The sequence below is a fragment of the Rousettus aegyptiacus genome, unplaced genomic scaffold (assembly GCF_014176215.1).
Source record: "Rousettus aegyptiacus isolate mRouAeg1 unplaced genomic scaffold, mRouAeg1.p scaffold_m13_p_17, whole genome shotgun sequence".
Taxonomy (NCBI): Eukaryota; Metazoa; Chordata; class Mammalia; order Chiroptera; family Pteropodidae; genus Rousettus; species Rousettus aegyptiacus.
This window is the reverse complement of record NW_023416292.1, coordinates 10,455,106-10,470,576: the sequence shown is the minus strand read 5'-3', so window position 1 is coordinate 10,470,576 and position 15,471 is coordinate 10,455,106.

Below are 15,471 nucleotides of genomic sequence, written 5' to 3'. Positions count from 1 at the left end.
CCAGAACACGCGGATGGGAAGCGGCATGGCCAGCATCCGCGTGGCGCCAGACCGCGCTGCGACGTTTCTGAGCGGCAGCTTCACGCCAGACTCTGCACCGGTTCCCACGAAGACTGCTATGAATAAAAACGACTCGGCCCCTGTCCTGGAGCTAACGGTCTGGTGTGGGAGACAGAAATTCATGGCATCAATACGCACACGATTACAGACTGTCATCAATCCATGAAGGAAAGGAAGAGGGGTCCGAGAGAGTGACACGGGCAGGCAAAGCAGGCCTCCGTGCGAAGATGCTACGTCTAAGCTGAAACCTAAAAAGGAGGAGCAGCTGGGCCCATGATGCCCCGGGCCCAGCAGGAGGCAGCAGGGGTGAGCAGGGAGGAACTAGGGGACATCCTGAAAACCCAGCTCATTTCTTTATTATTTTAAAGTTGCAAGAACATGCTAAATTATGGCTCGTTTTATCTTATTGTTCTCCCCATAGGCTAACAATAAAATAATAGAACCCGCGTGCCCCCACAGTACTTGCAGAGAAGGTACCCAGACACCCATTTGCCGGTCCCTAATCTATCACCAATCTCGAGGGTTCGACAGGGTTGAAACTGAAAAGTGCTGAGAGGAAGAACTTCCCTGGAGAACCTGTCATTATGTTCCGCATCCACTCCCTGGCCCTGTCTCTTCCACGAAGGGGAAGAAGACAGATGTCTCACCCCACCCCCACTTCGAGGTCGAGTGTGGGGGCTCCAGGGGACTGCTCAACGAACTGGCATCTGACTCAGCTGAAATATCGAAAGGCCAGAGGCCAGGGCTCAGCCATGCTGAGGAACAGCGTTCAGAGGAAGTGGACAGCAGCAGAGGCGAAGGGCACTTTCACACAGGCAAGGATGTCGGAGAGGTTCCCATCAACCATACGCGGGTCCCCTGGGAGCCAGCCTGGACCCGTCTTCAAAGAGACCTTGCTCAAGAGGTTTACCAGAGAGAGTCTCGTGGTGTGGAAGGCCCAATGCCAGGGGCTGTGAGTTTGTCTGCAGAGTGGCCAGCCACATCCCACATCACAGGACTGGTCACTGGGGGTTCCCAGTGTGTATGTGGGGGGGGGGTGTCCTAGAAACCCACAAAATGCATCCCCGGGGAAAGAGCCACGTCTACATCTGCCAAGCTTCATGAACATCAAAGGCAGATTGTAAAAATACCAGTCTCTGAATTCTGTCCTGTTTCCTTAATTTCTTCTTTCTAATTCAGAAGGAGTCACAAGCCTCGGATAGTGACCAGAAGCTGAAAAAGCAGAACAAGGAAGGGGTATGAAACGGAAGCATCCGTTCTCCCTCCCCAGTGCAGGATTCAGAAAGTGGGAAGAGGGAAGCACTTTAAGTCTGACCGAAGGTCTGCATCTTAGCAGTCCGTGGGGCTGGGCCATTTAAAGCACTCAAATAAGACTGTGCCGGCGACGGTGTCCCAAGGCGGGCGATCGTGGTGGCTAGTGATAGCGGTGGGGGAGGGGAGAAGTGGTCAGATGCCGGAGATATTCTGAAAGAGAATTTGCTAACTGGTCGATGTGGGATGAGGGGAGAAAAAGGGGTGTGGGGAATGAAAGAGAGAAAAGTTAAGGTTGATTCCAAGATTTCGGGCCTAAGCAGATGAATTTTGGGAATTACTAAAAACTGACATGAAAAGACTTTGGTTGCAGGACAGCTTGGGACATCATTAAGTCTGAGGTGTCCATGAGGCCAGTAAGTGGAAAAGCCACTGCCAAGATGATTGGGTATATGGATCTGGGGTCCAAGAAAGGGGTCTAGGCTGGAGCTACGAACCTCAGCAGAGACCAGCAACGGTCTATACCCTGTAATAAGGGCCCTGAAGTAAGAGAAGCAGCAGCCAGCCCGTCGTAAACCAGCACCAGCGAGTCATGAAGTGTTCAGGAGCCAGGTGGAAAGAAAAATAATGAATTTGCGTAAAACCAGAACAGAGATTTTTGCCAAATTTCATTAGTCAAAGAAATCCTGCATATCTATACTTTGGTAATTTGGAAAGGTTTTTTGTTTGTTTGTTTGTTTGTTTCAGTAATAATGGCTATTTTTCAAAGGATCTTCTGGGTGTTTTTGTTGGGATTTTTATGTACTGAATTTCTTAAAACGAGAAATGCCAGGCACCTGTTATACTCGAGAGAAAGACAGAAAGCCTCGGATGAGAGGTGGCTTGAAAATGTGGTAGAACCTCCCTACTCTGAACACAGAAGCTGTTCTCCCATTAAACTTCTCTCTCTCGCTTCATCTGTTCATCTTTCCTCTTGGCTGACGTCGTGATCTGTGTGTCACATAACCACACGGTTGGCCCTGGAAAGGCAAGCAGCCCACTGGCCTCTCCCTCTCTCCTTCTTAAGGAGCCCACAGGGCACCAGCAGAAAATGCCCCTGTTCCACCAGGAGCGTCTCTTTGTTGTACCATCTTAAGAAGCCTACATCAGAGCCCCGTCCGTCCTGTAGCTCTTGGCAACATAACTGACAGAACATTTTTCTGGCGGAAGAAAAGAAAGAAATGTCCAAATCACTGTTATCAGTGAAGCCAGATATAGTGACTTTTCTCCCTTAGGAGTTGGGGTGAAGTCCTTCTCTGGCAATCTATTTCAAATCTGACTACCACATTCTCTCTTAAATGCAGACAAAACTATTTTTTATAGAAGAGTGTTAATTTCTTTAAGACAACCAGTCAGTTAAGAATATCTGCGGCGTCCTTTCTGCCTGTAAAGTGTTATTTAGTTATCCGTGATCTGAGAATTCAGAGTTGCATTCCTGCCATTGTTCCTTGGTGAACCCTCTAACCACAATAAAAAAGGAAAATCTAGTGTCCCTCCCTGTAACCCAGACAAAGAAAATTGCAGCTAGAGGTCAGAGGGGCAAACTAAATGTCACTCTGACCCAAAGGTTTGGAAAGAATGTAAAAATTCCATTATGATAAAATAAGAGGGCAAGAGAAATCATGGCAGTGGTATCAAGCTACTGGCTTTATTCTTGAGCTGGTTCTGGTCCCGCAAGGATGAGGCCTTAGAACGCAGGTAGTTGAGACTGTCTGCTCAGTTGAATTCTGGACTGGAGGCAGAGAGCCACGCTTAGCTATTCAGTCCTTAACAGTCCTATACCTCTGAGACAGTGAGCGATTAGGGTACAGAAAACAATGGAACAAACGCTAGGAAAAAAAAAAAAACTAAAAATGAGAAGAAACATAGTCAAACGAAGAAAAACATTCATGATGCATTTAAAATCAGAGGGTTTAACTTTGACTTAGAAGGTTGGTTCCAAGTCAGACTGGGAGGGTTGTTTATTTTGCCTTGCTTGAGTCAGAACTAATGAGTCTAATGACTTTAAATCTTCCTAAATTATTCCCCAGACTTAGGTTTATTTGGGGGCCGCAGTTTAGACTGCAAATGCTGATTTATTTAGCATTCAATCGATCCAACTCAAATTTGCCATCATTACGGTCCTCTGTGAGTACAGTGAGTGCTGAAATTCATACTCCCGTCTCTAAAATATTTCAAGATCATAACATCCTTTTAGGATTATCAAAGTACGGTTTCAAGGTTAACTTCATTGGTTTCTTTTGCCTTTTGATTCCTTTCTTTTTTTCTTCTTATTATTTTAGGCATATGTAGTACAAGAACATTCAACTAACTAGAATACCCTTCTCTCTAAAACGGTGCTATGCAGTAGACCTTTCTACAATGACGAATCTGTTTTGTATCTGTATTGTCCAATGCAGTACCCGCTAACCACATTTGACTATCGAGCACTTGATACATGGCTGGCATGCTTGAGAAACTGAATTTTTACTTAATGCTTTTAATTAATTTAAATTCTATTTTAAAGAGCCAGATGTGACTCGTGGCTGCTGTACTATTGGACAGTGCTGCTGTAGAAGAGCGGAAACCCATTGACAAACATTGCCTTTGCATGCAAACGTGTCTGCAAAACACAGTAGCTCTTTCCACACTGCAAGCGGAAGAAATTTATCTTTTTTATATGGCTCGTGGTAGGCCAGAGGCAGGGATGCTGAGGGGCTGTCGATTAAGGAGTTCTAGTTCCTCAGGGCTGCCGTTCCGGGAACTGGGTGGCTCGAAACAATAGGAGTGTGTTGCCTCACAGTTCTGGAAGTTAGAAGTCCAAAACCGAGACGCCGGCAGGGCAGTGCTCTCTCTGACAGGCCTAGAGGAGAATCTTCTCTGGGCTCGTCTAGCTTCCGGTGTTTGCGAGCGATCCTCGGTGTTCCTTGGCTTGTAGAGGCATCACTGGAGGAAGGTGGCATCTTCTCCCTGTGTGGCTTCACATCGTTTTCTCTCTGTGTTTGTCTCTATATCCAAATCTCCCCTATTTAAAAGGACTCTAGTCGTATTAGATTAGGCCCACCCTGATGACCTTATTTTAACTTGATTAGCTCTGTAAAGACCTAATCTCTATCTAAATCAAGTCACATTCTGAGTTACCAGGGGTTAGTTCTTCGACATATCTTTTTTGGAGGGACACCATTTAACATAGAACATTCAGTATAGCAATAACCTCCTGGTACAGAAGTAGGCACATTCCTGAAAGTTGACGGTGCCCTTTCTCCCATTCTAATCCTTAAAAACCAGCAGGACCAGGGCAGAGGGCCTGGCAGGCTCCCATTTTCACATAAACAGCATTGACCACGTGACTCTGAGCAGGAGATATTGTGAAGCCTCATCTGCTAGTGTTTAACCTTCCCTGGTGTCTTTGCTCAGCCTGGCGCAAGTGTGGCAGTAAACTGAAGAGAAAGCAACTTTGAACGAAACCCAATGAACACACGGAACCTGACAAGACTCCCAGCCAGAGCAGCCTCCACGGTCCGGCCCGCACGGTGCTGCTTGCAGAACTTCACGGCCCCTCCGAAGTTCAGATGAAGGAAGCCCTGCCTTAAACAAACAAACAAACAAAGTGGGCTTGTCCTCTACTCATTCTGTCTTGCGCTCAATTCCCTAAGTCAGTCTGAAGGATCTACTGTTCCTTTTTGTCAAGCAGCATCCTTCCACTGCTGGGTGTGGTATTTCTCATTCACCCAAACCTTTGGGAAACTTCTCAGCATTATGTACCAGCCAAGGGCAAAGGGCAGAAATCCCCCCAGGCCTTGATGAATGGAGCTGGTAAAAATTTTTCTGGTGAAGTTGGATACCTGAGACTGGTAGGAGAGGAGAGAGGGATTGGTGATGAGCAAGCAAGTCTGAAAAGCCACAGAGGAAAGGGAGAAGGGCATGAAGGGGCCGGAGAGATGAGGTTTGCCAAGGTAGCAAGATAAGAACTTTGGAACGCAGAACGAGAAGGAGGCCCTGAGGCGAAACCACTATGGTAGCATGAGGAGAGGGAGGCAGAAAACAAACAAGAGAGAAAGCCCTTCGTCAGCATCTCTAAGGACTGAGGGCGATCATATCAACCAGCATCTCAGTAACGCTTCACCAGTGGGTAGTTGGGTTGAGTTAGGTGTAAGCTCCTTAGAGCACAAATAAAAAACTATACCTGGTGTGTGGAAGTTGTCCACTAAGATAAACACAAAAGTAAAGGAACTCTGGACTTACGGTCTGATTTCAAAGTGCAGGAAAGACAGGCGCAGGTACTATTCTGAGAAGCGAAATGGGAGATGAAGACGTGTGGCCTAAGAAAGATGTTAGGAAGTTAAGTGACAAAACATGAAGAACAAAAACAGTCTCCAGTACTGTCAAATGCATAAGTGAAGAAACGGAGAAATGAATGAATAAAGAGGTCCGAAGCCACTGAGGTTTCTTACCTGAGACATTTGTGTTATCATGCGTTGGCTAGTTCAGAACCTGAGCGTAAAGTCTCATATGATGGCAAATGCCCACGATCATCCTACACGGGTATTTTGTTTCACCTACATGGGGTTAAAGAATAGGTTTTAGAAGGAGATCTCCAGTGGACTTAAAATCCATTCGCTCGCAGCCGTGGAGGGATGCCTGCTCAGGCCTGCCCCTGTCTGCACCTCGATGGGCCCCCCACAGTGTCCACTCTCCCCACGTGGCAAGGACCGATAACCCACAAGTCGGGTAGAAACAAACAAGTTATTAGGCGATTGAAAAACTTTATATTGGTTGATAAATCAGCACTATCTGGTGCCTTCCAAATGTGTCCCTGACTCTCCAGCTGTCCCAGGCCCACCCCTGAGGATCTTCCAGCTCTCCCCAAGATCTAGAAAAAGGAGAAATGCCAGGTGTCGCAAGGAACCTACAGGACCCTGCTGTACCCCTGTGGCCGGTGTCTGCTCTGACTGGTAAATGTTGGCACCGTATCTGTTGTTAGACTTTACTGACAGCATCCCCACACTTAGGACACCTGCCTCCTCCCCGTGGGCATTTCAGTTCGCCGCCTCTGCTCAAGCCTTAGCTGCCTCTCCACCTCACGAGGAGTTATCTTTCTTCTGCTGCCCCATAGATCTCAAAATATTTGGCCTATTGACGTTATCCTTATGCAACCTTTACAACATGATTTTCTCGTAGCCCCATTTCTGAGGGGGCCCCAAACAATTCCTATGTTCAGTCTCTCAGCTTATTCACCCTTCCGCTCTTTGGCATTGCTGGCTGTCAATCTGTATAATGTCTTGCCTCCAAAACCCTCCTCTGCTCCCTTCTCTGGACCTTTGTCCACCATCGCTGTTTATTACTGGATTTGGATGCTGAATTTTGAGGTCCTCTTTGTTTACCTAAAATTTAAGCAAAAGAAAGCAAGAGGAGGAAGGCTTTCTTACAGAAAAATTTTCATAGATTAAAAAGTTACTGTCACTTTCCTAATGAAACTCAAATAATCAGTAGATACGAAAGAAAATCAGAAACCTAACTTTTCTGTCCAATTTTCTAAGTGTTTCTGCATAAGCGAAGAAAATATCTAAAGTACTGAGATCACCATCTTAACACTGGACTCCTGTGGTGGCCAGAATTTGGCTGCATTTCAAAATAATAAGCATTTAGTTCAGGAGGCTGTTTAAAGGAAATAAAAAGACCTAAAATCTCGATCATCCAATACGGTCTATATTAGAATAAATTGATTACCCAAAACCTAACGTGATCAGAGCTCTGCCAAGAGGCTGGCAGGCAACCACTGTTGACATGTTCCAAATCCTAATCAGATATTTGTAACAGTGATTATTTAATAACCATTCACATTTATCCTTGCTCCTTCAGCCACATGGAGGAGGAAGAGAAAGAGAAGAACTCTCAGAGGGAATGAATAGAGATTCAAGCTTCCCCCCCCCACTTTGTGAGTCCAAGAAAACGTGGCCATATGCAAAGAAAAATTCAGTGTCGTCCGTCAGACTCTGCACGGCGAAAATCAAGCTGCTCTTTCCATCCCGGAAGCTTTTAAAGAGCATTTGACTTGCTGAAATGATCCTCCATGGAAATACTGTATCAGGAGAACTGGTGTCATGATGCTTTTCCTAAAAATTCTTTTTTCTCTTGGAACATGCATAAAAGGATAAAATTACAAGGCAAAAGGGCGACTTAAAAAGGTGTTTCATTCAATCTTGGTCGTACTTTATTGAATGATGAATCCAGTTCATCAAATGTCTAAATTTCTAAAAGCAGACTTTCAAGCAAGTACAGTGAATAGTGATCAGCATGGCAAATTTAAAGAGAAAACTTGAAACATACTTAAGTTGTATTAATGGTTTACTGATAGACAATAAAGAAACAAACAAACAAAAAATTACAGCAGGCTTAAACAAAGAAAAGCAGCATTTTTTTACTCTATGGTATCACACAAGGAATCTCTTTCCTCATTTTTTCCCCAGACCGGTTTTGGTAAAAACATTTGAAGTTAGTTGTTTGACTTTCTAATCTTTTACATTCCTCGCAAAATAGCCCTCAATTTTCCAAGTTATTATCCTGACATTCCATGGGAAAAGTATCTTTCGTAACTGTCTAAAATTATGATAGAATCATCAAAGCCATGCACAATAAGTTATACAAATGTGAAATACAAGTCAGTATTACCTGTTCTCTAATGACCTAAGTTTTCAGCAAAGCAGGCAATACAAAACAAGAGATGCTGTAAATGCCTTTGTGGAGAGACCAAACATAAGCATGCCCAGTTACCTGCACAAGCACCAGCAAGAGCATCTGTGATATTATTATAGCAGTTCAATGGCTTCACTTGCTTTAGAATGAACTCAAAGGGAGGGATGGATGCAGACGGTTCCCATGCCCAACGCCTACCTCTAGACAGAAGAACGCGGAGAGCAGAGCCAGCTAAATCACACCCCTTTTCTTCACTTTTCTGGAAGACCTGAGCTGGGATGGGGATCTCCACCTGTGGTCAAAGAGAGAGGCTCGGGGAAGGGCCCCGAGAAGGGTAGCTTTCTCCAGGTAATCTCCGATGCACCCTGGGAAGAGCCCAGGTGTGAGAAAATTGCTTCCTCGTCTCAGGGACCTCAGGTGTCTGTAATCCTCCAGCATTTTGCCTCCTGATGCAGATGGGAAAAGGCCTTGCAGGGATGTTCAATCAGTTCAGCCCCTACTTTGCACGGCCTATGTTAGCTGGCTAGCAAAATCACGACAGCTGCTTGTCATGGGTGCTGTCAGGACCCTCTGGTGCCCACTCCTGCATTAGTGGACATCTCGGCGAAGACAGGGATTTGGGACTGAGATGAACTCTTTTTCCTTTGAGGTTCCCTTCCTTTGAAATCCTACCTGGAAGTATTTTAACCCACACAGCTTCCTCCTGGCTCCCCCTGGACTCAATTAGTTCATCCTGCTTTAGACATTATAGTTTTACCATGGTGAAATGTAAACATTATGTACATCTGCAGTATCAAATGCCATGTCTGTCACGACTGGGTACATAATCACAGGAAATCACCTAAGGTTTTGTGCCTCAGTGTTCTCAACTGTAAAGTGCATATCTGAGTAAATAGTTTTTTACCCATTCACTTATTCAACATTTATTTCACGCCAGGCACCGGGAATCAGTGATGGCTTTTACAAGCTCCTCTTTCCTTGAGAAACTGATAGTTTACTGGGATTACCCCCAAACTGTCCCTATTTCTTTTCCATGCTTCCATTCCTTTATTCCATAAATATCTGGTGAATTCATATTCCAAGTATTATTCTAGGCACCACATGGGGGACAAAGAGGAGAAGGAAGAAGGGGAAGAAGGAGAGACAAAAGTTCATAACCTCATGGAATTTACAGGGGGGTGTGAGGGGGAGAGTTTAAAAGAGAAAGAGGAACAAAAAAATATAAAGCCAGTGATGAGTGCTGATAGTGTAGATTGTATCAAGAACTGAAGGAATCGCGGGAATGAGGAAACACAATCCCCCGGCAAGATTATATCCCTGGCAGAGAGCCAAGTACAAGCAATGCCCCGAAACAAGGTTACCTGGCACCTTTGAGGTGCCAGACAGGCCAGAGAGGCAGAACAGAATGATGGCGGCGAGAACAGAAGATGAGGTCAGGAACGCGATAGGATCAGCCATGAGGGCCATCGTGAGGGCTTTCGACTCTCACTTTGAAGTAGAAGGGAGTCCACTGGAGATTCTGAGCCGAGGGAAGGCAAGCGAATAACCAGAGAACCCGGTTAGAAGGAGATTACAAAAATCCCGGTAAAAACGGATTATGTCTTGGACCCTGATGGAAGCAGTCATGGTGGAGGTGGGAAGAAACGGTTGGGTGCTTTCTGTGTTTGTGTTCTGGGAACTCTCGGTACCTTGTGCATACGTCCATGATGTCAGTAACCAAGCTGGAAAAGGAGCAAAGGTAATTCAACAAACTATTGCTCTGATGATCAGGACAGAGAGGTACCTAAGAGCAGTTACTTTGTCTTTCCTTTTTGTGTCTAAGCAGAATGTTCCCCTGTAATAGGTGCTTAATAAACACTATCTGAAAAATGGATGAACCCGGAGCGGAATGGAGAGCTCAGAATTAGACTCGCACAAACATAGTCAATTGATCTTTGGTAAAAGAGGAAAGGTAATTCAACCAAGAAAGGATAGTCTTTTCAACAAAGGCTGCTGGGACAATTGGATGTTCCTATGCAAAGAAAAACAAATCCAGACACCTTACACCTTTTATAAGAATTAACTCAAACTGAATCGCAGTTCTGAAGATAAAACACAATACTATAAAACTTCTAGAAGAAAGCATAGGAGAAAGTCTATGTGCCTTTGGGTTTGATGATGAGTTTTTCAATACAATACCAAAAGCATGATCCATGGAAGAAAAATGGGTCAAATTTGACTTCATTAAAATTAAACACTTTTACTCTGCCAAAAATACCATTCCATAATGACCAAAAAATAGTAATAATAAAACAGAAGCAGCTACGAAATGAATAATGGCAACTAGCACCACCTCTGAGCACAGTTCTCAAGAGAGACATGTCCCCCTGACCTCAGAATAGCTAACTCAGTCCCTGACGCCCATTTGCAGTCATGCTGGGTGATGTTGAAAGGAATATTTAAATGAATTCTCTTGCTCCCAGGAGGGCGTCTCCTCCCCTTGCCAGAAGCAAGAATGGCTCAGGACCATCAGCCTCCTGGGGGTGATGGTTCTTAGAGTGTCCTGTGTTGCCCCCTCCTGGGATTTGCAAGGTGTCACAAGAGTGCAGCTGATGCATATTTCTGTTCCCAGTCATCCCCTCCTGCCTGGGGCGTGGGAGGACGCAGAGCTGGAAATGGAGAACTGTGGATTTTTTTTTTTTAAAGTGTTGAAGTATTAGTATCAAGTAGATTACTGGTCAGTAGGTTACCATGGAGAAAAAAAAAAGATGGTTTCTAGAATATGCCACTAATTCAGATGCATTTGGTGGAAATTTTTTTAAAAATGGATTAAAGAATTTACTTAAACTAGTTTTATTACTTCCAAACACGTAAGACAACCTCTGTGATCTCTGTCAATCAGGGTCCATTCAAGAGACAGAAATGACATCAGTTACCTAAAGAGAAAATTATACATAGATAGATATAGATATAGATATATAGATATATTTAAAGCATTCACGAAGGCTGTAACCACTTTAGGCAGTTACCATTCCTAAGGCCAAAGGAACGAGGGGAAGAGGTGAAAATCATTCAAATGGGGGGCCCCGGGCGGAAGGGCCCGGCTGCGGCCGGTCCTTGGAGGGAGCACGCACGCGGAGGCTGATAAGTGCTGGGGAAATTGTAAACTGAATCCAGATGCAGCTACTGAAACGAGCTGCCGCTGGCGGAGTGAAGTGAGGCGAAGGGTGGAGGTGAGGGGACGAGGAGGCTCTCGTCCCTCCTCCTGGGTCCCCCGAGCACCCACTCCTGGGAAAGCCTGCCAGGGAATCGGACGACAAAGCAGAAACACGGCTTGCAGAGTGCCAGTGGCCGCACCGCAAAGCAGGTAGGGGAGGTAGGTCTAAAGCCAAGAGAAGACAATCACCTTCTAAATGATACTTTCACAAAGTACCACTGATGAAAGGGAGGAAAATTTTTGTAAGCAAAAAAACAAATAAATAAATGTTAAAAAAAAAAAAAGTTAAATAGGTTAAACATTCCTCCTGAGATCTGAGGTATCTTTTAAAATCGCCCTGGGAAACCTGTTCTTTCTTGATAATGCAGACAGGTGGCAATGTAGAGTGCATAAGATATTGTCACCTACTCCAAATGTATGAGAAATGGATACACTAGGTCCTACTTACTGTTCTTGGAGAGCCGTATAAGGTAATCTTATTAGAAAAGATGAAGAACATACGAACCTCCTGGGCTTCAATTTCTTGACCTTTCCGTGATTAGATTTTTGAACTATATACCATCTTGATTTATCTCAAAGAAAAATTGAAAATAGCTGTACTGGGAGTACAGTAGTAGTTAGCAAACTAGCGGGAGGAAGGTCCTGTCTGGGTACCATTCTCTAGAATAACGGCGGAAATAGTTCTGTGAATTCTGAGACAGAGTAATGCTATATGGAAATTTTCAGTAAGACGTTCACCCAGTCCGTCGGTTGAAACAGATGTTGGCAAAGACTTGATTGCTTATTAAGAAGCATTTGATCTTGTTTTGTCAAAAAAGAAGCCCAAGAGGATGGCTCTTAATATCAACCAGGGCTAAGGCTGAGAAGTCAGTACCTCTCTGTCAATTTCTCACACGTCTTGATAAGAGAGAGAAGTCAGCTGTCATTTGGTGATAATCATCAGTAAGTATTTGTAGGCTGGACCCTGTGCTTGACCTGAGAGTATAAAAAGGTATGGGATACTCTACTGGCCCCAAAGAGTCCTTGAATTCAGATGACGAAATAGGAATATACATCAAAATATAGCATACGCTACCTTGCTGTGATTGACGTGTTAACCACAGGAGAAGTCACTCAGGCATTCCCAGGAGGAGGTGACCACCAAGGAGGGTGGGCAGGGAAGACTGCACAGAAAAGACGCGGCCGACCCTGGGCCTTGGAAGGTTAGGTGGGAGAAGGGGTCAGGAACGATTCCAAGGAATGGTGGAGAAATCGTGTGGAAGCAGTAATAGGAATGGTTGACTAAGACACCATAAACCACCTAATTTAGCTGAACTGAATATTGGTTCTAAAGTACAGTGAAAAAATGTTTTGAGAGGGGATCATGGTCCTGCAGCCTTAAAAATAAAACTCCTTGAACTCTGAAGTTTTTTCTTTTTATAAAAATCTAAAAGGAGCTCAGTTACTTTCTTGATTTTTCCAACTGGAAAAAAAAAATCTATATTCAGACTCTGAGCGATTATGGTTCTGGTTCTTTTTAAATTAATCATTCAGCTCTAGGTGGATCAATAACTACTTACTGAGGCTTTCGCCATGCAGGGCACTGCATTAGGAATTACCAAGTTGACAACGAATTTTGGGATAAGTGCTATTTGGAGTGCGTGAACGTGAAAAAAGATAAGCGATAACAATTCAAAGCCATGTATGATGACCAGAAAATGAGCAGTTCAAGCAGTGATGCCTGCTGAGTTTTATAGACTAAAATGTATGTAAAATATTTTAAATAATGGCAGTAGTGTGCCCAGCCAAAAATTGGAGTTCCGTAATGAAAAAGAAGAAGGAAAGAAGAATGAATGTTGGGAACAACTAACAGTCACTGAGAAAAGCTTTTACACAAACTACCCCTCTAAACCTTTAAACAAGGCATTTGATGAAGCAGGAAGGGAGGGAGAAAGCGTGGAATCAAAGGCAATTCAGAGGAATTCTGCCCAAAAAGGTAGCAGAGGAGCGATGTTAATTGATGGAGATGAGAAGTAAAACCACTGGAATAAAAGAAGGAAATTACAAATTTTAAGGCGACGAAGACCATTTTTCTCTGTCATTGGGGAATTATCTACAACTTCTGACTTTCCCAATCATCTCCTTGCCTGTGGGAGATTGAACAGACTACTGCAGACTGAGGAAGGTAACAGAGAAACTTCTTTTACAAGATTACGTAGGATTAGGGTGTCAGAATGCAAACCGATCCAAGTCAACTCCAGAGAGCATCCCTGGCCAAAAATGTGGGGCCAGAAGCTAAAACCAAGGATGAAGTAAGAGCTGGTGTTGGAATAATCTGACTTTAGGTCTATGCTAGCTTCTCTAAATAAGCTGAGGCTTTCCGACTACACCTGGGAGATGGGAGTAAGCAAAACAGTAGAGCTCGGGAGTGGCCTCCGTGAGTCCATGGCTGTAAATAAGGACCTTTGCAGGGAACAGCATGAAGCGGAGGGCCAGGGTCTTCTGGGCCTGGAATTAGCAGTCCTCCGCAGGACAATCAAACTTCCGATTCTTGAGCTAAACTGTAGGACAGAAATTGCCTCTCAGGGGTGTTCAGATCCCAGCCTTACATCTGCTCAGTGCTCCTTCCCACTGTGTGTGTGTATGTGTGTGTGTGTGTGTGTGTGTGTGTGTGTGTGTGATGTGTGTGAGGGTTATTTTTTTCACTGTCTATCTCTCAGCCTTTTTTGAGCCATCACCATCCAAAATATATTATCGATTACTGTGATTATGGTGTCTAGACCAACCAATCTTAACTGGCCCCAGAGCTCATTTACCACAATAATTTTAGAAGTTATAGAAACCAGTTAAAGTGAGAATTTAATATATGAAACCAGAAGACAAGAATTTTTAAAATAATTTTTATCTTTTTTGAACTTAAAAAACAAAGATAACAGTAAACAAAGCACAAAGTCCAGACGAAACCCTAGCAAACAGCTTCCTTAATAGGCCAAATATGTGGTTAATAACTTCTCTACGGATATGTCATGAAAAATCACATGAGAAAAAAACATTTTCTCAATATCCTCATTATAGATAAACAAAATAATTTCTGAGTTAGGGTGATGTTTATAAACAACATGTCCTTTTTTCTGCATTCTATATTATTTTATTGAAGGTATTTTGCTTTACCAGGGACCATTGCACATTCTTCATTTGTATTTCTACTTGATCTTCACTGGCTGTGACCTTCTAACTCAGCTTACCATTAAATTTCTCTCCGAAACTCAGTCTTTCTGTCAAGCGGCTATCTCTAAAGTAACATGGTAGGGCTCCCATAGCTGTTATTTTAAGTGTGTGTGTGTGTGTGTGTGTGTGTGTGTGTGCGCGCGCGCGTGCGCGTGAATGATTTGTGAAGGTTGATATCCTCAGATTTCGTTCTGGTTTTCAGACATTGAATCGATACCACGTAGGTTGTATGCGTGAAGAGAAAAAGTCCGGGAGAAGAAAAATCTTAACATCTGACAGGTTAGATCTGATTTTTTTTTTTTTTTAATTTAAAGCCCAAGTGTGTAAAAGGCACACACTGCCATCTTGGAGAGATGCTAGGAGAGAAGCCACTTAGTACACACGGAACATAGTGCGGGCTTCAGCCTGGAGGAAACAGCCCGCTGAGGGAGGTGGAGAGGATCCGTGATCTCGCCACCAGAACATGCGTGTTTGTGCTCTATGTGTCTGTCCCCATGTCTGTCCCACTCACGTGCACACATGCACAGCTCTCTGAGGCCGGCAGCCTAGCCATGGCGTGCCTGCTGGGTTTTCCCAGCCATGTCCTTTGGTCTTTAAGGCGAGGTCTTTAAGAGTAGAAGGCTATTCCCTCTGCGTAGAACTCAAGACTCAATTTTCTTGATGTGGTCCAGACTTGCTATTCCTTCTAGTGCCATAAATGATCATTTCTAGGGGGGGGAAAAACCTGCGTAATTATTCACACTGATAGGCCACATGCTCTACTTTTAAAAAGCGCCATTCCGAGTAGCTGGGATTTAAGCTTTAGGGCAGTGTGGGATGTGGAGAAAACTGTTTTATTCAGGATCTCAATTTCTTCCTCTTCAAAGTGATCAAGAAAACCTAAATAATTAAACCATATAGTTATAATAGAAGTATTGGATGTTCCCAAAGCCATTTGATTTTGGACTTGTAGCTATTAGAATTTGAATTACCTGTGGTTTAAGGAAAATCACACTAGGCAGAATAATGAATAGCCTTAAAGATTTGCATCAAGAGGCTTTAGA